General features: G+C 42.2%; 2 long non-coding RNA genes across 2 annotated transcripts; one reads left to right on the top strand and one right to left on the bottom strand.

The window, feature by feature from the left end:
* Positions 1-3,124: 3,124 nt before the first annotated feature.
* Positions 3,125-4,776, bottom strand: LOC145538723 (uncharacterized). The gene is made up of 2 exons (XR_014077203.1): positions 4,647-4,776; positions 3,125-3,391 (listed from the first exon to the last, which is right to left on the bottom strand). It is a non-coding gene; the product is annotated as an uncharacterized LOC145538723 (long non-coding RNA).
* A 16,844-nt stretch (positions 4,777-21,620) lies between these two features.
* Positions 21,621-23,530, top strand: LOC145538727 (uncharacterized). Its single transcript, XR_014077205.1, has 2 exons — positions 21,621-21,992; positions 22,410-23,530. It is a non-coding gene; the product is annotated as an uncharacterized LOC145538727 (long non-coding RNA).
* The last annotated feature ends 402 nt before the right edge of the window (positions 23,531-23,932 follow it).

Here is a 23,932-nt window from a genome sequence, read left to right on the forward strand (position 1 = left end):
TCTTTGATTTATTTTTTGTTATCAGGATAACAATCTCACACCAAGCTAAGAAACAGAAAGCTTTATTTCCACATTTTAGCTATCTTCGGGTTTGTCTAAACTGATTCTTTGCGACCCCATGGACTGTAGCCTGCCATGCTCCTCTGTCCATGGAATTCTCCAGGCAAGAATACTGGGGTAAGTAGCCATTCCCTTCTCCAGAAAAGCAAATTTTACATTTTTCAGCAAAACACTTTGCTAAAGTGTATTTCCCTTGTTCAGTATGGTCCCAGAAGGAGCACGTCATTTCTGTAAGAAAACTTGGGACCAAACTGACGATCTATCTATTAGCTGTCTATTTTAGGTGCCTCCTTCTTTTCTTCCTCTCCTCCTCCCCCTCATCTTCCCGTTCTCTTTCTCCCTCCCTCTCCCCCTTCTCTTCCTCCTTTTTTTTTGGTACAGTAAATGGCAGAACCAGATTGAGCTTCTTCAAAGCTAAAAAACAAAGCAACAACAACCACCACAAAAACAGCCTCATTTTGGACAAGCCACATACAAGTTTCTAGTGTGTGTGATGTAAAAAAGAGATTTAGAAAGGTCCTGAAAAGATGGAGTTTCTAATGGAAAGACTGACAGACCCTTAACTACAAGCATGTTGCCAGGCGCCACCATAATAAAAGGTGGCAAACATCCAGGAGTGCTCGCAGCTGCATGCCTGAACTTTATTAAATATCTAACTATAGTTTGCAGGCCCTGGCCAGCTTGTAACTCATTTCTGGCTGACACATTCCAGCTCATAATTAGTGTAGTCCTTATATGGTCCTTGCTTTTTAATTCTTTCCCTGTAACACAGGACTGTTCCAAGAGACAAAGATGCGCTTCACTTGGCAATAGGGAAAACCCATAGGTTGGGTTCTCCAGGCACTTATGCATGGCTGGGATCTACAAAGAATGGAATTAAGTTCAGCTTTCTTCTGTCTGCCTCAAAAGCAGCACATGGATCCACAGGTTTTATTTGAGCCTCTCTTATCAGTCTCTCATAAAATTTTGTTTTCCTTTTGACCTAAGAAGACATAGAAAATTGATCACTTCTCTTCCTTGATCTTACTCTTCACAGATCAGAGTAGAAAGAGGCAGCCTGTAGAATGAAATGAGCAGGGGGTACACAGATCAAACATTTTGATAATGAGTCTGCAACTAGCACAACTGATATTTGTCCTTATTCCCTAGAGTTGCTGTTATGGATTTGTAGTGTGCATGCGTGTGTGCGTGCCCATTTGCTTGTGCACTTAGCTGAGATTACATTTCCCAGAAATCTCTGCCGGCGGGGCCCCAAGTTGACAAGAGCCATAAGATGTGGGAGGAGGGAATGACTTGTAGCAGTGTTCTCTTTACCCCCAGAAGCTTGGGCCAAGCTCTGGTGTTACTGCAGGTCTCATCTGTGGCTGGTCCTGTATCTTGATGGTAGCTTCTCCAGGTCCACTGGATTACCCTTCAGCTTCTTCAACTTCTGGGCCCAGTGTGTGTTTTGTTCTATGATGAAAGGTGCCAGAGCCACATCATTTTATTTATGTATTTGATTTTTTATAACAACAACTGCCTTTTATTTATTAATTTCTTTTGGCAGTGCCTCGGGGCATGCGAGATCTCAGTTCCCTGACCAGGGATCGAACCCGTACCACTTGCAGTGGAAACTGGGAGTCCCAGCCACTGGACTGCCAGGGAGTTCCCCAGAGTCCCATCATTTAAGTTGAATATTTGGAGAGACCAATGTGGATTTCTCTCTGTCCTTATGAGTTCCAGCTCATCGTCAGGGGTCCCAGTTTGTCCTTGCTCTCACCGCTTCAACTCCAGCTCCATCTCTCCAGCCCTTTTCCAACTTCCTGCCCTGCTGACTTTAGAGCCAATGCCAGTCATGACAACAGTGCTAGTCCTTACCCATTCATTGAGGGTTATATTCCTGTAAGAAATCCTTTATTTTATATCACTCCTGGTGATTCTTCTTTGATCACTTTTTCCAATATAGTTGCATAGCTCTCAACAATGCCTAGAAAGTATTGTCAGTTTTGTTACTGAGCCAGACAGAACAGGCGCTGCTGTTCTTTTTTGGCTGAGGAAAATGTGGACAGAAAGATTCAGTGACTTGACACAGCCAGGAAATACCAGAGACAGGATTTGAGCTCAGATTCTTGAGACCATTTCCAGTAAGCTTTGAGTGGACACCATAGGTAAATTTGAAATGTAAAAAGAGGTAACGTGAAAAGGTGCTCAGTGTCACCAATAATTGGGGTCACACAATGAGATGTTACTTTCCATGCAGTCTGGTGGTAAAAGTTTTTAAAGTTTGATTTGGGCAAGAGTCTTCTCCATGAGAAGAGGAAAGTCTCATGAACTGCTGGTATCAACCTGTATGGCTACTTGGAGGATAATCTGGGAGTTAGTAAAATTTAAAGGATAGTCTATCCATGACTCAGAAAAATCATTTGCACTATTGGCTCTAGCATTTCCATATGACACAAGAAGGCATTTTCAGAGATGTTCAGTAAAACAAATGCTCATTAATATGGATATGCCTGGAAGCATGATGGTACATGCATACTATGAAAAGGAGTAAATCTCAATGCACTGATGATGGAAGGCCTTTATGAATGTTATGGAATGAACAGGAATCAAATCAAAGACAGAAATATTTTAATAAAGTACACTGCATGTAAAAACATACAAATAAAACAGGGGTATATATTTCCTATAAGCAAACATAAGTAGACAAAAACATTTTAAAAATGTGCAAGCTAATCATGGTGATTAGAAGAGATGGAGGGAGACTGGGACTGGGAATGATAAAGTTGACTTTAATTTACAATGTTTTACTTCTTTTATAAAGAAATAGATTTTGCATTATCTGTGTGATTTTTCTGCTTTAAAAAATAAAGAAAATGTATCTGAAAGAAGAGTTATAGACCTCAATGAGTTTAAAAGAGGAATGGTATATTTAAATAATTAACACTTCATTTTATAGATGAGGAAATTGAGGCTCAGAGACCTGAAATTATTGGGTGAAAGCAGAAGCCAATAAAAGTTTGAAACATCAGATCATCCCATAAAAATTGGTAACAGAGTTTCTGAAATTACTGTTAATAATCCATAAAATACTTTGATGAAACCAGAGTTTTATTTGGGGCCAACATTGTGGGGACCTCCAGAATAGATCCAGTTTTGACATTTATGATTTTTTTTTAACCATGTTGTCCAAGAACCCTGTTACACAGTCGATGCTAATTCTGTATGTCTCTCTAACGTCTTCAAAGTCTTCAAACTTTCATTGTTTCAATGAATTCACTTTCTCTGTAGAATATTTAACAATTCTTTGATCTATTCCTTCTCCAAGATGGTCCACATTTGTAACAGTTCCCTGAAAAGCAGAAAACTCAGAGCTGGTTCCCTACAAAGTTATTCTTTAAATCAACAGAAATAAAACTTTTTGAAAAACCATAAAAAAAGAAATATGTTGGTGGTAAATGCTGAGTTCATTTGTTCTGATGCCCAAAAGGAGAAAATTGAGTTCTGCTTCTACAAATATAATTGTATCTGGCTTGTCAAGTTTGGGGAAAAAAAAAAAAACACAGAGAAGCCCAAAGGGCATAAGTCCCTTTGGCTCACATCCTAATTTCAATCTGCATATTGGAATTTCCTTGATAAAATCTTATTCAATTGGTAAGTCATGTCCAACTCTTTGTGACTTCATGTACTGCAGCATGCCAGGCTCTCCTGTCTTTCACTATTTCCTGGAGTTTGCTCAAACTCATGTCCATTGAGTCAGTGATGCTATCTAACCATCACATCATCTGCTGACCCCTTCTCCTTTTGCCTTCAATCTTTCCCAGCATCAGGGTGTTTTCCAATGAGTCAGCTCTTCAAATTAGGTGGCCAAAACATTGGAACTTCAGCTTCAGCATCAGTCTAACAGTTTCCTAACTTTTATTCATCATTTAAGTCCTATATATAGTATACCCAATGTTAAAAGTTGTCTCTTAATCACTGATCCTCACTGATCTTTCTGCTTTAGATTCTTCACTTCACTTCACTGGGGTGATCACAACTGTATTTTGATGATCTCTGTATTTTTCTCCTTGATTATATTGTGAGTAGGTAGAGAGTTCAAGCTGGTGGGAACTAGGTTCATAGACGTGGGGATTTATCTCTACCTTCTCTGTAAGTCTCAGATCTCATCTTTGAAGAATATATTCAGAGAGAAAAATGACTTTCCTTGCTGCTCCCCCCTACCCCAGCTATGTGTCCACCAGCCTCTCCTTCTTGGACAATAAAGTCTCTCTAGGGTTACCATTTCTTCCTCTACCATCCTTTCTTCAAGGCGAGTGAAAACCCTCATGGCTGCTATCAAAGCAATTCTACTTCTTTTCTTGACTCTGAGTTCTTCTCTTCAAACATGGTTGCATGATATAGAAATAAAGGCATCCAAGCAATTGTGACTACATTCCTGCCTGGTGAATCCCATGGACAAAGGAGCCTGGCAGGCTACAGTCGGTAGAATCACAAAGAGTTGGACACTACTGAAGCAACTTAGCGCACATACACACACAGTTCTCAACCCTGAATATTCATTGGAAGAGCTGATGTTGAAGCTGATAGTACAATACTTTGGTCACCTGATGTGAAGGGTCGACTCATTGGAAAAGACCTTGATGCCGGGAAAGACTGAAGGCAGGAGGAGAAGGGGGAGACAAACGTTGAACTGTTTGGATGGCAAGAGTCAGTGGGCATGAGTTTGAGCAAACTCCAGGAGACAGTGAAGGACAAGGAAGCCTGGTGTGCTGTAGCCTATGAGGTCACAAAGAGTTGGATATGACTTAGTGACTGAACAACAATTCTCAAAAAACATTTTATTCCATTGAATATTTTTATAAGTTTTACCCTCCTCTCAAAAAATGAATACTTATTTTTTTTGTCTTGATACTTGGAGGTGTAGTATTATACTAGATGCTTTTTTTATCCTCTGGAAACTAGGAGGGGCAAGAGGTCATAGCCTCTGATTTATTTTTATGCTGAGTCTCAGATGAGCCAGAACCTGAAGTTGTCCTGCAACCAGGCCCCTCCAAGTCTTACTCATTTCAAGCTGACATTTCTGAGCTTTGGTTCAACAATATCAACACACCCCACAGATGTTACTCATATACTTCAACCTACTGAAAAGAAAAACACTCAAGCCCACTGTGTTATGGGAACTGGAATAAACACTGGTGACAAGAATGGAAGGACTGACTGACTGACTGGCTGGGTTAATATTTTTCCATTTCAAGCTCTTAATGTGCACTGAGTGAATCATCTAACACCAAAATGTCATGTTCAACGGGAAGTTTCTCTGCTGATTATCCAGTGAGCGTTGCCTTCAGTGGTATGTTTTGCATGATGTGAGCATGTGTGATTTTTCCCAATCTGTGCTGATGTATAATTAACAAATAAAAATAGTATATCTTTAAAGTGTACACCCTGATGTGTTGACACATGTATGCATTGTGAGATAAAGAGCACAATCAAGCCATTAAATATACCCATTTCTTCACACAGATGTCATTTTCTTCTTTTGCTCTTATAGTAAGAGCACCAGATCCTTGGTAAATCTTAAGTCCACAATACAGTATTGCTAATTACAGTGATGTTGCTGTACGTTAGATCTTTGGAACTGAAACTGTACTACTGACCAACATCTCTCCCTTTCCCCCTCCTCCAAAGATAACTATTTTTCTACTCTCTTCTGTGGGTTTGACCATTTTAGATTCCACATGTAAGTGAAATCATGCAGTATTTGTTTTTCTGTGTCTGGTTTATTTCACTTAGCATAACTTTAGTGTCATCCATGTTGTCATAAATGTGGCCAGCTTTCTTTCTTTTTAAAGGCTGGATAGTAGTCCCTGATTTTTTTTAAATGTCACGTGTTTTATTGTTTGATTCTTGGACACATTTATTGGAAAATATGACCACTGATCACTTATCTGTCCACCTTGGTCATCTGAAATTTGATTTATAATATTTAAAAGAAAGAGAAACCCCACCAATGGTGTTAATGAATATGATCTTCTGTAGGGAGATGAAAGAGCAAAGAGAAAAATTGACATTTGACCAGAAGTAGCTTAGTCTAGAACTAATGATATCAATTAAACATGTACTAGCATCTCCTGTGTGCTATGTACTTTGGGAATAGAAACTGAATAAAAGGTGGTCCTATTCTCAGTATAGGGAAGATTGTATGAATTTGATGAAAATCAGTGGTCATGCAGTTCTCCTACTGCAATGTTGGGCTCTACACTGCTGGTAGAATTAGGAAAGTCTTCCAGGTTCTCTTCTCTGTCTCTTTAGACTGCCCCGCCTCCCCTTTCCTGAGGCAGTGCCTCATACTGACCCTAGCCCCAAATTCTCAGGGAGAGCTGGCAGGACAATCTTTATGATGTTCTCACATGGTCATGCCAAGACTCAAGATCCCACCGCCACTCTTAAGATGAATGTATAGGCTCACCACACAGCTAACCTCACAGATGCTTGTACAAATATGGTTCTGGACCAGCCAGATCAGCATCATCTGGGAACTTGTTCAAAAGGTAAATTCTCAGGTCCGACCTCAGACCTCCTGGATCCGAAACCCAGGGGTGGTGTCCAGTGGTCTGTGTTTCAACAAGCCCTCATGCCCTCTAAAGTTTGAGAACCACTGTCTTTAGCCCTTACCTGTTTAGATGCACTTCTGCCTGGAGTGCACCAAGCAAGGAGCTTTTGAAAATTCCTGCTTATATTTTTATAATAACCTTACAATTGGTCACCCTCCCTACAATCTCTCACTGAATTTGTGCATTCTCCACACCATGGCAAGTTATTTTTCAAAAACACAAATCATAATTTCTAGAGGATCTGCAGGGACTGATACAAAGACCAGGGTTAATTAGAGATTGTTCTTGGCTCCTGCTGCAGGGGCTGGAGTCCAGCACTGTGGACTGGCACGTCTATTGGTGGAGAGTGACAGTGAGTGCCCATTGTCCCTAGTACCACTGGGCATGTCCTAAAGAGACAATTCCTAAGGCTGGATCTTGGCTCTTCTTTGCCTTCCCAGGTTCCCTCCACATCTTGTTCTCCAGACTTCTCACAGATTCCCTGAGGTACCCAACACCTATTCACTGAGTTCCTTTCTCTGCTTAAATTAATTAGTGTTCATTTCTGCTGTTTGCCACCAAGAACCCAGACTAGTGCAAACATTTTGTATATGACCTGCATCTCAAAATATTTTTATATGAATATACTGAATGCTCAATATTACCAAAATTATCAGTGATGGTCTTTCTTACTATTTGGGTATTATCAGCTTGACAAATATTATCTCATGTTTTCCTTCTATCCTCACATTTTACCTTCATAGATTTAGGGCTAAAGTATGTTTTTTATTTGACTTTAAGAGTTTATTTTTTATTTAACTCTAGAGGATGTTAGAATGTCCAAATATTATTAACTCTGAAGATACTCTAACTCCTGCAATTGTAGTTAACTCTAAGAGATATGTCTTGGGAACCTTCAACCCGTTTTCTTAAAGGGAACAAGGCTGCTTATAGATAGAGCATAGCATTGCCGAAAAGTCCCGTAGTTATTAGCAAGCATTAGTTATCTCCTAATTTCTTTACAAGTTCCTCATTTTGGCAGGTCTGGACCACATGCCTTACATAGATGTTGAAGGAAGTGTCTATAGGCAACAGATAGCTCAAAACTCTTGAATTTAGATTTTTATTTAAGTGATTCCTATAGCAAGAGTTTTTAAAATATGCTCTACTGAGCCCAGGGGTTTCATGGAGCCTCCTTGGGGATCCCATGGGGGAAGCGGGGGTTCATGAGGGAAATGACGAGGGCCAGAGTCCCTCCATGGAGAACAGCATCTTTTTCTTCTATTTAAACATTAGGTTTTCACACAAACCAGTAGACCCCTTTGAGAATCTCATGAAAACTTTGAACACTTACTCTCCAGAGAAATGCACATACACACATAGCGAAAAAATTTGCGGGTAATTATAGAATGTTCACAGACTCTCTAACAATTCTTTTGGACCTTCTTCCACAGGCTCCCAGATAAAGAATTTCTGAGGAAAGCTTTTCTAGTTGAAGTTTACTTTTATTTAAGAAAGAAAAAAGAAGGAAAGCCACTGCTCTATCTATATTTATAAATGTCTACATGCTCCCATTATCTTGATGTCCAATCAATTCCAAAGAGTTGCATTTTTATTGCCCTTTGAAATACATGGAGATATATATATATATATATATAATGTTATATGTATTTCGTGTGTAAATTATATATCCCCAAAAATGATATAAATGTGTGTGGATATATATATACGATTTAAAATTGTGATATGTGCTCAAAAGGGATTTTAAAGATATATAAATTTCCTGAAATGTAGTTACTTTTTATGAGTAATGAGATGAAAAACATAAAGGGCACCAGCATCACATTTTTGTAGTCTGAGGTCACATAAGTTGACTTTTATTGATCTATTAAAGAGAAAATAATTCTCTAGTCTTGCCTGAATATTTTAGAGGGTGATCTTTCATTTCACTTCATGCTCTCCCTATATATATATATATTCTCTTCAGTAAGAGTCTAAGAATTTTTGGCTTTTAAAGGACCCTGAGTGCAAGGAATCAGAAACTTGGCTCTGAGTCCAGACCTGACATTTACTAAGCAGATGACTGTGGAGAGGTGACTGAGTGACTGACATCTGTGACTAAGAAGGATGTTTGGTTCACATGCTCTCCAAGCTCCCATTATAAGATCTTATGATATTCTTTATAACCCAGGAATTTATGCTGATATTCTTTGTCTACTGTAATTTAAAGGAGAGGGAAACAGACTAGTGAGTACAAATGATTTTTGTTCTCCAATTTACCTACCTCATGGGTCAGTACCATGGAAATAGGAGGATGATTGCTATTTGGGAGTCACCAAACCCCAGAGAGGCTAAGATCTGTTCAACAAGGGGTTTCACTCATCCTGATAAAAATATATAAGGAGAGGAGAGAGTGTTTATGTGTGCTTTTTGAGTAAAACAATAGACAACTTTGTCTAAATCCTAGCTTCCTCATTCAGCCTTCAATCAGAGAATGTGTACAGAGTTGAAACCAAGCACGCTACCTAATAGAGAATTTCACAATGAAATCTCTCACGTGCTGAAGTGAAGTCATGTATAGCACTGTTGCACAATTTAACGATGTGGAGGTTGAAGCCAAATTTATATGAAGAACAGATGGACTCACAGCTAACAGAAAGGGAAAAACTGCCCCCAAATAGGGCTTGTTAAATATTATTATCTCTGAATATAAGCAGGGAATAAATGCATTCAGTTTGACACAAGCTGAAAAATCTTAGGCCTTTTTAATTCACAGTCATTCCCTTTATACATAGATAAAAGAGTTATAATGGGATATCTTTCAACCTGATGAGTACACCTAACATGATTTTCATTGGCAAATTAAATTCCTCCGTATAAAGAATTCTACCCAAGTACATTGTCTCTGAGAGATATATTTAGAGCCTATGGACACAAGGGAAAATGTGGACCAAGGCTGACTTTTCTAATCTGTTGAATGGAACAGTGACAAGTGGTCTAGAAACCAGAAATTTCCACCTTGCTCCTTCTAAATATTTTCTGTCCTATCAGTTTATAGATTCTTGAAATTTCTTTCCCAATGATATCCTCTCATTTTGCAATTAAAAAATGAAATAAGACAGGCAAGTATTTCTACACATGTAGCACCTTGGCTAAATTTCTTACTAATCAGTAACTGACTGATGGAAAAAAATTTGTTCTCAAGTAGTGAATTTCAGCAGAGCAGCTGGGGACAGTCATGTAAAGAGGGCACAGGCTAGTCAAGAGAGTGGAGGGAGTGCAAGAAAGAGCAAGGCTTAGGCTAAGTTGGAGAAAGACAAATGTTACTTACTTTGTTTGGTTGCATAAAGCTTAGCTTTAGCTAGTATAAGGGATTTAAATAATTATCAGACTTTTGCCAAAATCTGGGTCTTCAGCACTGACTTTTAAGCAATAAGATCTGATATGTCAGACATGATAATATCACAGTGTGATTTTAAGGACACTGAAAAAAAGTTGTGGTCCAAGATGTACCCTCAGCCTGTCAGTTAGTATCTGAAATTCCTCAACCAGTGTGATCTCTTTGGTGAGTGCTTTTTGATGAGTGCTAAAAGGCCAATATCTCTAGAAGGGTTATTACTTTTAAAGAACGATATCTTTTTCACATATGGATTCACATGTATAGATGGAAGGATGGAGAATTAAGGCTGATAGCAGGGAGGATAGAGAAAAGTTGTAACTGGGTGGCTGAGAAGGAGATGAAGAACTTGCAAAAAGGTGCAGAAAGAGGAGGCTGGGACAAGAAAAACTAGTAGTGATTATAGTTCTACTACTACTAATAAAATACAACATGTTGAGTGGTTTCAACATGCCAGACACTCTTTCAAGTATTTTACATATCATATATTTACGTATACTACATCATATTTTATATATCATATTTCCTCATCCAAAAAACTTGTCAATATCATCATATAAATATCTGCTCTTATATCAGTCATTCAACAGACCTTCACTGATAGTCCACCATGTGCCACATACTTTTCCAAGGGCTAGAGTAATAAAGGTTAAACAGAATAGCCAAGGGTGCTGATTTTACAGAATTTGCACCTTAGTGGGAGAAAGCACCCAGAGAATAAAGTGAATAAAGAGACAAATAACATTATTCTAGGTAATGATAAGCTCAGTCTATTATCAGGATAGAATGACAGAGAAGAATAGGGGTGTGGAGGTGAAAGAGTGGTCAGGAGGCACCTCTCTGGGGACGACTCGAGGGACCTGCCACCCAAATGAGGAGGAGGCAGGCTGCATGAAGTGTGGAGAGGATTTTGGGAAAAAGGCACCACACTTGCAAACGCCCTTGGGTGGGATAAGGTTGGTTTGTTTAAGGTTCAAGGCATTGAAGGAAGGCCATTGTATCTAGGAGAAGGCAATGGCACCCCCTCCAGTACTCTTGCCTGGAGAATCCCATGGACAGAGGAGCCTGGTAGGCTACAGTCCATGGGATCGCTAAGAGTCAGATACAACTGAGCGACTTCACTTTCACTTTTCCCTTTCATGCACTGGAGAAGGAAATGGCAACCCACTTCAGTATTCTTGCCTGGAGAATCCCAGGGATGGTGGAGCCTGGTGGGCTGCCGTCTCTGGGGTCGCACAGAGTCGGACACAACGGAAGCGACTTAGCAGCATTGTATCTAAGGCACAGTGAGCAAAGCGGAGAGAGGCAGAAGGTGAGTGGAGTGAGCTGGGAAGGGACAATATTATGTAAGGCCTATAATTTGGATTTTATTCAAAGTGATAGGAATCACTTACAAGTAGCAGACTCTGAAAGGTGTGTATAATCTATCTTCTGTCTGATAGGTTCACCAACTGCCTTCATTCTAGAGTGCACTCGTTTTGTCCTTGATCAGACCAGACATTTGCTGTAGTTCTAAGAAAAGAGCAGTACCTAAGAGTGAGAACAGTCAAGAGAGTCTTTGCGGAGGAAGCTAGGCTTGAGTTGGTCATGCAGAAAGGTGAGAGTTCAGATAAAGAGGCCGAAGTCAGAGGCTGGCTGCCTGCAGCAGGACTCACTTTTCTTATCTGTCCTTACCTTTGTGTGTGTGTGTGTGTGTGTGTGTGTGTGTGTGTGTGTGTGTGCGCGCACACTCAGTTGTGCCCCTATGGATTGTAACCCACCAGGCTCCTCTGTCCACGGAATTTTTAAGGCAAGAATACTGGAGTGGGTTGTCATTTCCTACTTGAGGGTATCTTCCCAACCCAGGGATCAAATCTTGGTTTCTTGCATCTCTTGTACCTCCTGCATTGGCAAGCAGATTCTTTACCACTGAGCCACCAGGCTTTGCCTGAATATATTTATCAGGAACTCATGTTCCTTGAATATGTGTGCATGCACATATGTGAGCATGTGTGTTTGTGTGTGTACACTCATGCACACATTCTATACTCTTAGGAACCAAAAGAGATTTATTTTGAAGCTTATTAATTTTTTCAGCTTACCATTGGAGTGTGGCCTTTTAGCACAGTGCAAGCTCTTTGGGGATGAAAATTTTCATTTGCTCTTAAATATTTGCCACATTGGTACAGTATGTCTTCTGTCTCTAGAATCTTAGTAGTGGTGGTACATGCTTGACTCCATTCATCAAACGTTTGCTGAGGACCTACTCCATGCGAGGTGCTGGTAATGCACTGTCTCAACAAAGATGGGTAATTGCATGGCTTGTCTTCAAGGAACACATCTGCAACTAAAATAAAGCTTCATGTGTCTATGTCAGCTTCTTCCGGGTTTTCAAAACTGCACATGAGCTTTATTTCAGGTTCTTTGACTTCCTAAAAGTCCATCTGCACATTAGCTCACTCCCATGAAATCCAGACTCACTAACTAATCCAGACAAGTTCCACATTGCTCTCAATTAGCCCCATCACCAGGACAGCATGCAGAAGTAGGAGGTGCCAGAGTCAAGGGCTAGGTTTTATTACAATTTTCAAGTGGTCATGGATAGATGGAGCCTTTGAAATAGACACACAAATTATTTATGGATAGAAAGCATTGAGAGGAGGAAGTCTCAGGAATGAAAATCCAAGAGGAGAAGTAAGTGGGGAATGCATCCCAGGGAGATGATTAATAGTTAATGAAAATAGACTAGAGTATATTTGTTTCAAGACATATTCCTATGTTTTGCTGCTTTATAGTGATAATCTTCATGAGAAATTTTGGGATTGAAGAGAGGATTTGTGCAGTAAGTCTGGTTTATGAAATGCTACGTCCTTAGCATCTGCATGTGAGAACTGGACCATAAAGAAGGCTGAGCACCGAAGAACTGATGCTTTCAAAATGTGGTACTGGAGAAGACTGTTGAGAGTCCCTTGGACAGCAAGGAGATCAAACCAGTCAGTCCTAAAGGAAATTAACTCTGAGTATTCACTGGAAGGACTGGTGCTGAAACTGAAACTCCAATACTTAGGCCACCTGATGCAAAAAGCTGACTCGTGGGAAAAGACCCGGATGCTGGGAAAAATTGAAGGCAGGAGGAGAAAGGGATGACAGAGGATGAGATGGTTGGATGGCATCACCGATTCAATAGAGATGAGTTTCAGCAAACTCCTGGAGATAGCGGAGGACAGGGAAGCCTGGCGTGCTGCAGTCCAGGGGGTCGCAAAGAGCTGGACACGACTGAGTGAGTGAACAACAACAAGAGCATCTGCATACTGGGGCAGGGACAGGGTGCTTTCTCTGGGGCATGATATTCTTATATTTGCCTGAGACGTGGTTTCTATCCCCCTGCAGTTTCCCTAACATCTTTCCTTTTAGTAAATATTTTCTTAAGCACCAATCATGTACCTGGAACTATGAGAAAGAAAAGGTTACAATGATGAGCAAGATATGCATAGACAAACGTGAAGCAAATGATTACCAAGTAAGCCAATGATTTTACTTGTAATTAATATTATGAGTGTCATGAAGCGGAAACACGCAACAGTAAATATTTTGGCCACCTCAATATGAAAATGCAGATGGAAGTTTTCCTGATTGTGTGCTGGTTCCGTACCTGGGTTTATCTTTATTAACCGTGAACAGGATGTAGTCAGGTTGGGCTAGTACAAGGAGGACTCCATTCCTTGCTGCTCCTCTGGATCTGTGTTTCTCTCCAGCTCCATCTCTCTCAGTCACTCTGCCTCTTCTCCTCTTAGTCCTGCACAAACTGTGACCTCCTTTAGGTTAAGGATCATGATATTCACTCTGAGCACTAGTACTCTGCATGTGAAAGTGAAAGTCGCTCAGTCATGTCCTACTCTTTACGACCCCGTGAACTATACAGGCCATAATACTGGAGTGGCCTTCTCTAGGGGATCTTCCCAACCCAGGAATCAAACCGAGGTCTCCTGCATTGCAGGCAGATTTTTACCAGCTGAGCTACCAGGGAAGCCCAGTACTCTGCACAGTACATAGCAAATGCCAAATAAATGTTAGTTCAATTGACCTGCAAACCTTCCTGTTGCTTCTCTACTTCCAAGTTGAGGCTTTGGCTGGGCAGAAGTGGTGTGGGTCTTACCTGGGTGTTATTCTTCAGTGAAACCCTGAACATTCCTCAGTGGGGTTTGGCTAGTGGGCTTAGACAAGTGCTAAAAGGTGAAGATGGTTGCTTCAATGAGGGAGAAGTCTTGTGCTCCTGGTCCTCCATAGGGTGATACAGGTTTTGTCCAGACTCTTTCTACTGAGATCTCGAGGGATGTGAGAAGTTTAGATGTCAACTTTACTCCTGAGATGTTTCAGAATCAAACTGATGGCTACATCTTGGCCAGGACCTTCCAGATTCTCTCTGAGATACCTCCAACATATCCAGATGGGAGACGTCAGTGTTTCATAGAAAATATAATATAATACAATTATAACTGCATTCCCCCAGACAAAAAATAATTTTTCCTTCCATTCTTTACACCAGTACCATTCACTCCTAAACATTACTGCTACCCCAGAATCCAACTTTCTTTCTACCACTACCTGCTTTCCCTCCATGCTTAGTCATCTCCTCCTAAATCTATTATGCCTTTCCCCTTCTTCTCCGTCTCTGTTACAGACTGTCTAGAGCAGACAACTGGTCACCCTTCTCCAACTCATGCTGTCCCCAGAGATACCTTTCCAAAATACAAATTTGTAGCCAACTCACTGGTAAAGACTCTGATGGTGGGAAAGATTGAAGGCAGAAGGAGAAGAGGGCAAAAGAGGATGAGATAGTTAGATGGCATCACTGATTCAATGGACATGAACTTGGGCAAACTTCAGGAGATGGTGAGGAACAGAGAAGCCTGGCATGCTGCAGTCCATGGGGTTGCAAAGAGTTGGACATGACTTGAAACTGAATACCAACAACCCTTGAGGGAGTGCTGTCACCTACAGTGTAAGATGCAGAGTCCTAAAGAAGGTGTAAAAAGCCCTTGCAATCTGATTCTTGGCCACTTGATTTTTCTTGTCCTCCATTTTCTGTTCCTCATATATTCTCTGCTCCTGTTACACCAAACTAGATGGGATTCTGGACCACTCCATGCTCTTCAGGCCCCTGTTACACGAAGTGCCATCTCTCTGGACACCCCTCCAGGCTCTTGCTACTCTTTTTCTATGTAAGCCTTGCTAGTATTTACTCATCATTCAAAGTCCAGCTCAAGTTTCCCCGCTTCTCAGCAGTTCACTCAGTCTTCCCATCCATGCAACCTATCCAGTTAATCATGCCCTCTTCTGGAACACCATGGTTTCTGCATGACTCTATTTGGGGATTTATCACATGATGTTGAAATTTTCTATGTTCATCCTTTTGTTCCTTGCTTTTGCAGTGTACAGATTTAGGTTCCCAGAGCTTCACACTCCACCTCTTACTAAGTGATGGTGGACACATACAACCGCCATCAAATTAATTTTCTGCTGAAAGGAGCTAAGAAGATGCACTTTATAGATTGTTATGAAGGTTAAACAAGATGAAGCACAGTGCCTGGAACATAGTCACAATTAAACAGGATCATCAGATAATATTGTCTATTAACATATCAGTGTAGATAGAAATTGTCTTCTGGAGATACCTGGGACTGGGTATGTCATAAGAAAGGGTTTCTTTTGGGTTTTGGGCTTAAAGTAACAGATTTAGGGCTGTGGGTGCAAGTCCACTGTTACCATCAGTTGTGGAAGGGAAACTCTCACTAAGGCAGAAGGCATCATCCTGGAGAAAAGACTAGATATGACCTTTGAGGGGTGCTAGCCTGGAGCTGCTGGGGCGATATGGGGTGCATGGGAAATGAACAGGTTGCTGTTTTCATTGTGCCCCCAGAGAACTTTCAAGTCAGGATGAACGCAAACTGGACAGAATGGTTAAAAAATATTACATGGATATATTTTATGGATTTGAGTTAACTTATTGAATGGTCTCTATGAATCTAGCATGAAAGAAGTTCCGAGTGTTGTTTTGGTCACACCCCTTGTTTCTCCCCACAAGGAGGAGAGAAAGCTACTTTTATTTTGGCACCAGTATATAATCTCAGACACACACGATCCTGTCTGCTGTGATACAGACTCAGTCCTCTTGGAGTTCAGTAAAAAGTGAGGTCAGCATGCATAGAGACCTGGGGAAAACAAACTGATTTAAGGTACTAAACTGGGAAATACTGTTCCATTTCCTTCTGAATGGAGTCCACAGTGGTGCTGGAAAGCCATCTGGAGAACTGTAGCCCCAGGAGTAATAGCATGCTGTAATGCATTTGATTAAAAAGAGGAAGGGAAAAAAAACCATGGAGTGTGTTATTCTCGTGCTAGGATTGGAGAGCAGTCAGCCCATGAGTCGTGGTCCATGGAGATTTTGCCTGGATTACTTTAAAAGCACTTTTGCAGAGCCGTGCAAATGAAAGTCATGTGTTTATTCATCAAGGAGACCTTCTCTTGGGGATATTTTATTTGCAGTTCTATAAAGAGGCAAAACCTCCACATTTTTAATCTTCTGTGTGAGAACTTCTAAGTACTGGAAAAGCAGTGACAGCAAGAATGAGTTTGGATGGCTCAAAAATCCTGATAGAGTTTGGGAACTTGTCCAAACTCTTTGAACTCTCCAGCTGTACCATATTGGATTCTGTGTCTAGGGTAGCAAGTTCACTGACAGTGTGTGTGCTTCTCAGGCTATTTTGAAGTTTATATCAAGGGCTCTGTCAAGGCCCAGAGGAGCAATGGTAACACCGAGACACTCAATCTTGACTGTGGAGATGTCGAGATAGCCTTACATTTCTTCAATGGGAGTTTGAGAAACATGCTGAGGTCATTTGTTTCATGCAGGGGAAAGTTTTGTAGCAATCAAGAATGCCTTTAAGGGATTTCAGTGGTCATTTCCCAAGGTGCTCAGTCAAGTGCTGTCAGCCCAGTGCAAAGTGTCTCACCATGACATCACAACACATGTGGAATAAAACCACTTCATTGTTTGGAGATTGCAGAAGGTTGTAGCTCCAACTCAAGAAGCCAACACTACTTTGGGAATTTGGTTTGGACCATAGGAAACTGAGTTCAACCAAAGATAGTCAAGTTCAGCTCTTTGTGATTTTCTGTGCAGACCTGGTGACCAGTCATGAAGTTTCAGGATACTTGGTACATATTTTTAAATGTGCTGAGTCCAGAGAGGGATGGAAAGAGGCTTTCATTTCCTGTCCCACTTACTTTTGTATGCCACTGGACAAACAAAGGCAAATGTAATTGCTTTTGAGGTATAATTTAGGAGATAAACATGTCTGTTAGATATCTATTGTTGAATAACAAATCACCTCAGAATTTAACAGGTTAAAATGACAAGCAGCTATTATCTCATAGTTTCTCTGGGTGAGAATTCAGGAGTGGCTGAGTTGAGTGGTTCCAGCTCAGGGTCTCTCTTGAGGCTGCAGTCACAATGTCAGCCAGGGCTGCAGTCATCTGAAGGCTTGACTAAGGCTGGAAGGTCGGCTCCCAAGACAGCGCCATCTTGTGGTGTTGCAGGCCCTTGCCACCTGGGCCTCCCCATGGAGCTGCTTGCATGCCCTCACAATATGGCAACCAGCTTCCCCAGAGTGAACTGGGAAGAAAGGCAGCTGGCAGGAAGCTACAACGCCTTGACCTAATTTTGGAAGTCAAAGACCTTTCTTCCACCATATTCTCTTCATTACAACTGAGACACTAAGTACAGCCTACTTTTAAGGAGACAAAAATTAGTGTCCACCATTTGATGGGAAAAGTATCAAAGACTTTGTAGACATATTTTAAAACCAACACACCCTGAGCCTCAGAAGTCACTGAGCTTCAGTTTACTGATTTTTGAAGTGATATCCAAAATATTTACTACACAATGCTATTGATGTGATTAGAAATTATGTTCATCTAATACTTTGAATGGCCCCAGCCAAATAAAGAAGAGATATGGTAATGACAATGACAGTCCTGGTGATGACGAAGAATGATCTTGGGCAAGTGACACAATCTCTGAGTACCTTTTGGCTATACCTAACAAATGACACTATTTTGAGGATTAAATAGTGTAACTTATAAGAAAGCAGCTCCCGGCACAAAGTGAATTAGTTTTCCTAGTCTTCTGGAGGAACACCACTGAAATGATATTTTGGTCATTCTTGTTATGAAAACAGATCATCTTTAAAATGGAAACATTAGCTAGCATTAAGGTCATAAATACTAAAATTGCTAGAGCACACCCACTGGGGAAAAATAGGGTACTCACATTTTAAAATCTACTCATCTAGACAAAAGGGTTCATCTCTTCTCCATTAGAGGGACAATTTTCTTGCATGATTCACTGCACTGTTGTTTGTGTGTCAGCCAATCTCTTCAGGGTGTTGTACCTTGAGATGACATTTATCATGACCTCTTAAAAGAATGGTATAGAGCCAATCATAAAATACACACGTACACACACCCCGATCTGTCGTTTAGTGTGTCCTGTGGTATATTGCCATCATCTGAAAACAATTATCCTGGGAATGGTGATGAGATTGGATATGAAAAGGGATGGAAAATGTTAGAGCAAGGCATTTGATGGCAGATGGTTTTTACTGTTCCAAAATGATGCTCTGCCTGGAAGCCAGGGAAACTTTTGGTACAACAATAAGGCCAAGCAGTTGGGTGGCATGGTGCCCAATGGAGCAACCAGATTTCAGGCCTCAAGCTCAGAACAGTCCCAGGGTGGCCCACTCAGTGCAACTTAAAAAAAAGAAAAACTAGGTCCCTTGCCTCCTAAGAAACACTTCATTTAACTGGATAGGGGCTTACCAGGTGGTTCTAGTGGTAAAGAACCCACTTGTCGATGCAGGAGACAGAAGAGATGGGGATTGGATCCCTGGGTCGGGAAGATCCCCAGGAGGAGGGCATGGAAACCCACTCCAGTGTTCTTGCCTGGAAAACCCCATGGACAGAGGAACCTGGTGGACTACAGTCCATAGGGTCTCAGAGTCAGACATGACTGAAGTGACTTAGCACGCACACACACTGTTTCTGGTGAGGTTACTCCAGAAAAGGCCTATTTACACACAATACTTTCAAGTTGCCAGGAATTTAAGGTAAATTTGGCCAATTCAGTTCAGTTCAGTTGCTCAGTCGTGTGTCCGACACTTTGCGACCCCATGAGCCGCAGCATAGACATGGTCCAGGACCACTGTGTGGACTGGGAGCAGGACATGGAGCGCTACCTGTACGTGGGCATCCTGCACGTGCGTGACACCCTAATCCCGCCGCAGAGCCGGAGGCGCATGAAGCGGGTGTGGGACCGGGCGGTGGAGTTCCTGGCCTCCAATGAATCCCGGTTCCAGACAGAGTCCCACCGTGTGGCCGCGGAGATATGCTGGTGTGGAGATGGACTAAGCCCTCTTCCTTCTCTGACTCAGAGCGATAAACCCTGGGCGGGGTCCGGTACCTAATCAGCCTGTCCCAGGCCAGTCCCCTCGGGGACGCGAGAGGCCATGCCCTGCCGGTGCTGAATTCACACTTGCCTTGAATCACCCGCCTTCTGACCTTGGTTCCAAAGGTGTGAGACTCTGCAGAGACGAGACGGGCTCCATGGGAAAACATGACCGTCCTCAGAGGGCAAGGGGAGGAGCCAGGGGGCAGCTGCCTCTGCATCTGGCCATCCTCTCTGCCCAGTGTTGCTGGCAGAAAGAGGAGAGGGGTTGGTTTTTCATGAAGAAATAAAAGTGCAGAGGCCATGAGCCCCTGCAGAGCAAGTGTTTTTCCCCTTGGGCCCACCGCGCCCCCGGGAGGTGGTTTGGGGTGGCAGGCTGGGGCAGCAGGGCTTGGGGGGCAGCTTGCTCATGTGCCTTTGGGGAGCCCAGGAGTGAGAGAGAAAGCCTCCTCTAGCTGGGTGGGTCAGGAGAAGGCAATGGCACCCCACTCTGGTACTCTTGCCTGGAAAATCCCACGGACGCAGGAGCCTGGTAGGCTGCAGTCCATGGGGTAGCTAAGAGTCGGAAACGACTGAGCGACTTCACTTTCCCTTTTCACTTTCATGCATTGGAGAAAGAAATGGCAACCCACTCCAGTGTTCTTGCCTGGAGAATCCCAGGGACGGGGGAGTCTGGTGGGCTGCCGTCTATGGGGTCGCACAGAGTAGGACACAACTGAAGCGATTTAGCAGCAGGACTGCAGCATGCCAGACCTCCCTGTCCATCACCAACTCCTGGAGCCTACTCAAACTCATGTCCACTGAAGTCGGTAATGCTATCCAACCATCTCATCCTCTCTCGTCCCCTTCTCCTCCTGCTTTCAATCTTTCCCAGCATCAGGGTCTTTTCAAATGAATCAGTTCTTTGCATCAGATGGCAAAAATATTGGAGTTTCAGTTTCAGCATCAGTCCCTCCAATGAATAGTCAGGATTGATTTCCTTTAAGTTGGACTGGTTGGATCTTTTTGCTGTACAAGGGACTCTCAAGAGTCTTCTCCAACATCACAGTTCAAAAGCATCAATTCTTCGGTGCTCAGCTTTCTTTAGAGTCCAACTGAGCCTCCATGAATTTGAGGAGCAAGGGAAGGTAACTTTGTAACAGAGGTGTACATGTGGGAAGAACAAAGAACAAAGACCATTATCCTGCTGCTCCGGGAAGAGTCTGCTTTCCTCCTTTCCACCTCCTATTAGTCAAAGGCGGGGTGGGTGGGGAAGATTCCAGGTTTCCTTGGAATGGATTGTCAAAACTTTTCCCTCCAGGCTTGAAACTTGTTCCCCTCCAAGCTTCTCAGCACGTTGTCAAACCAGTCTTTACTTGAAAGGCAAATGGCATCAACATGAAAGATGTCATATTGTAAGTACTACTCACTCCACCCCCAGAGTCCCCACCCCCACATTCTGAAAGATTTTTGAAAGATGTCGCATCCTGCATCTGGGGCCTTTCAGAGTGGAGGCTGCAGGGAGCAGGCAGTCCTGCAGGGGAAGGGGTCAGGGGGCCCAATACCTCATCTGGAGAAGGTCCTCGACTGGTTTCTGTAGAGCAAATGAAGGAGAAAAACTATTGACAAGGAAGCTGGGGTGGGGAAGACAAAGCAGGGGAAACGCTGGTTTTTATGGAGCTTGCAAACCTGAGCTCAAATATTAAAAATGCTTTCATCAGTCTCCTTAATCCAGAGAAATTCTTTCTGGCTTAGATGGGAGGAAAAAATCAGTCCCTTAAGGGGAAAGCAAGAGGAGAAGGAGGTAATAAGGATGTGAGTCAGACGCAGGGAATGGCTGGCAAAGGCATTTGTTTCATGAGGCGGAGGAGTGCTGTTTTCAGCTGATCAAACGTTGCGGACCCCTGGTAAAGCCCGCCTGCTTCTTACTGATTTCTCTCTTCAGTTATGATAAAATTTTGACTCCATTAAATGGGGGCAAGGTGAGAAAAAAAAGAGCTGTTTCTTTCTTGTTCACTCCTTCCCTGGGGAATAAGTGGCACTCGGGCTCCAAAGCTGTGTTTTCCTTTGGGTTTTGCCCTTTAATAGGGGTTGCAGAAAGTGGTTATAGACATTTGAGGGGAAATAAAGCCTGTGGTTTATTAACAGGGCTGGTTTTAATCAGCAGCGATTTGACGAGGGTAACATTAGAGCTACAACACTGATAACTGATACTATGATTTTCTATGCTTTTAACCCCAAACTGAAGTCTTGTGGATTCACAGACAGAAATGCATCTGTTTGCCTGACCAGGCTGTGGGGAGTGAGAGTTTGGTGAGGACAGCATGAGACAAGGGCCCAAAAGACTGGGCGCTGGGGCAGCTGCCTCAGGGCATCTGATTCTCAGTTGGTATTCCAGCTGCTAAGAAGTGAGCCTTGCAGACCTGAAGGCTTCTCAATAAAGCCAGTGGAAGTGACAGGAATGGAGGAAGGCAGGTCTCAGCTCCCCCCATGATGGGTAAGTATCCTGAACCCCTCTTGACAGACCTGAGGTGATATCTCAGGTCACGGGACCCTCTGTTTCCCAGAGGCAATAAGTAATGTTGTTCCTTCCCTCTAATAAGAAAGTTGAAAAAGTCTAGGCCCGTTTCCAGGCAGAAGGCTGCTCTTTAGGGTAACCCAATCCTGTCCTACCCAGAACGAAATCTCCTGGACCTCTCCCACCCAGTCCATTAGCTAGCATGGCCTCTGCCAAAAGCACTGCCAACATCCCAGCAAGCTTACAGTTTGACCTTGAAAACTAAGGTCAAACTCCTGCATTAGTCAGCAACTATAGTTTGCCATATTTGCAGCCAGTTGAAGTAACTGGGTTTTCGGGAATGTTCTCCACTAGAGTAAGCCACTTTGTTTTTCAGTGTATTTTTTTTTTTTTAAGGGAGAAATGGAGACCCAGCATCTCTCTTCCTCCGACTGACTGCTGAGTAGACAAACAAGATGATGCACAAGGCCCCTCAAGACACCTGGGGGTGAGGGTGATGAGTGGACAGACTCATCCCCACCAGTCATCCCAAATTTTCTGCCACGTTCTGCGTTCCTGTGTTTAAGTGGACACAAGTTACCCTTCCCAGGAGAGAGAGGGCTTTGGGTGTGTACAGATTCTTTCTTGTTCTCATGGCCTTAGGGGCACTGGGCAGTCCCCAGGCTCTCCCCTATGTTCCTGGTGAAAGGGGTCAGGTAACCAGGAGATGGCTGCCCAAGGTGATGATGGCCTGGGAGGAATCTGTGAGTCTCTCCCCTGCAGGTGAGAGTTAGCTTAGCTCTTCCCATGTGCCCTTTCACCTCTGACCACACTGCCCTCCTGTTCCTCTGCAGTGGGCATCTCCTGGAGAAGCTGCCCAGTTCACAGCACCAGCTCCTTCTTGGGACTCCTCCTGACTCAGAGGGGTGCTCAAGGAAGCTATGTCTTACCACCCTTGGCTGAGAAGTGGACACTCAGCGCTAGAGCAATAGTCTCTCTTCAGAACATTAAATCACTGGAGAATTGCAGAGACTAGGATTTGTTAGAGTTAAATCTCTTTAATGGCAGTGTTCTACAGTGGTGGTCACTGAACATTTCTTTTTTTCATTATGCATGGGTTAAAAAAAAGTGGGACATGCATTCCCAATATATATTTTTTTATTTTTACATTATACATATCTACTATTATTACTAGCTAATATCTCAAAGCACACTACATAGTTAGAGTTTTTTAAAATGGAAAGTAAATATGACCCCAGTAGCAACAAACACACCTAATGCCTGGATCTCAGTTTCTAATACCATTCTGCAATAAAAAGAAGCAGGACTCCTTGGATAAATGGTTGATTCTAGGACTGGTGTGGAAAATATAGAATATTAGCCTGGGGTATCGTGTAATGACAGAAAGTAAGGAGTTACTCAACCGAGACAAAACAAAACGGCATGATAATAGAAGTCTGTCAAAGGAACACAGGAGCCAACTATAAGAGCTCCTAATGGCCAGAGCTATAAAAGCATAAGCAACAAAACAAACAAAATACTATAAAATAAATATCCATGTGTCCATACTGATATAAATAAATGATTGAATAAATAAGTAAATAAGGAAAAAGAACAAATATCATGTACAGAATCGTTCTAAATAATTTATGTATCTCATAGACTACACACTACCATTGTTGTTCGACTGTTATTCTTGTTGCTGTTGTTATTATAATCTTTGTATCCTTTGTTAACCCAGTGCTCAAAAACCTATTACTTAAATAAAAAAAAATTTTAACTAAGGTAAAAATTACCTTTAATAAATTAGTATGTTCCCCTTTTATCCTGTTGACACATGTGCATTTCAACAGGACCTTTCTGGAGAAACACCTATAGAACTTAGAAGATGTGAGAATGAACATTTATGGTATAAAGCCAGGGTAGTCACATTAGTTAGG

This window comes from Giraffa tippelskirchi, chromosome 1 (genome assembly GCF_054371585.1).
Source record: "Giraffa tippelskirchi isolate mGirTip1 chromosome 1, T2T-mGirTip1v1.2.pri, whole genome shotgun sequence".
In the NCBI taxonomy this organism is placed as follows: Eukaryota; Metazoa; Chordata; class Mammalia; order Artiodactyla; family Giraffidae; genus Giraffa; species Giraffa tippelskirchi.